Genomic DNA, 997 nt, shown 5'->3' on the forward strand with positions numbered 1-997 from the left:
AAAAAAACCCCGCCGAGGGTCCCTGTACCCCATGGCAAGTGTTCAGCTGTCCCATGGGATGTTCTGGCCACGTTCCCAGTGGCTGCAATGGCATAGGGCTGCTGACACCTTCGGGACCCCCAGCATCTTGGGTTTACGTGTTTGTTTTGGCATTGGCTAAACCACCACCAAGGTATTTTTCAGGGAGACGTGTTGCCACAGCAACCGGGGATGGAAATGCTGCTTCTGTGGGGTGAGTACCACCGAAAACATCTGTCTGTACCGGGGCGTCGCAGCGCGGGACGGGCACGGAGTGGAGCCAGCCCTGCTGGGAAGGAGCGAAGAGAGGTCAAGGACAAGTTAAAATTGGAAAGAAAACTGAACATGCTGTTTCATAGGACCTTGCTTGCTCTCATCTGCCAATTTTTTTCCACCCCTCCTTCCCATCGCCAGCAGGGCAGCGTGAGTATCTCTTCCAGCTGGTGGGGGCAAGGGGGTCCGTGACAGCCAAAATTTCTGGGAAGAGCCACCAACTTTCAGGGGTTCTTGGCAACTCTGACCATAGCAGGTCTCCTTTACACCCGCCGTCATATTTTAAATCTCCTTGCCGCCATGTTATTCCTCCCCATCCCCAGATCTGCAGCGTGCTGCACATTTTTGTGCTGAAATTCAGAGCTCTGTGCTGGAAGCTGCCAAGCATGAGTCTGGATTGTGTAATGAGCTACTTCTATTATTTTTATAATTCTCTCCCCCCCCCCCCCCCCCCCCCCCCCCCCCCCCCCGCCCCGAGAAGTTTTTAGAAAAGCAATGTCTGAGCGCTTGGAGAGACCTGGTAGCTTTTAACGCCTACCACAGCTTTGCTTTCCTGGGTGCAGGTGGGCTCGACCCCGCTGCAGAGGCTTTCAGACCACCCTCTTGGTGCCCCAGCAGCTCCTCCAGCCTCTGGGTCATTGTCCCAGCTTGAAGCAAAGATGCGCTCACATTTCCAAATGTCTCCCTTAAACCACCATTTTTTGCA

This window comes from Falco peregrinus, chromosome 2 (genome assembly GCF_023634155.1).
Source record: "Falco peregrinus isolate bFalPer1 chromosome 2, bFalPer1.pri, whole genome shotgun sequence".
Taxonomy (NCBI): domain Eukaryota; kingdom Metazoa; phylum Chordata; class Aves; order Falconiformes; family Falconidae; genus Falco; species Falco peregrinus.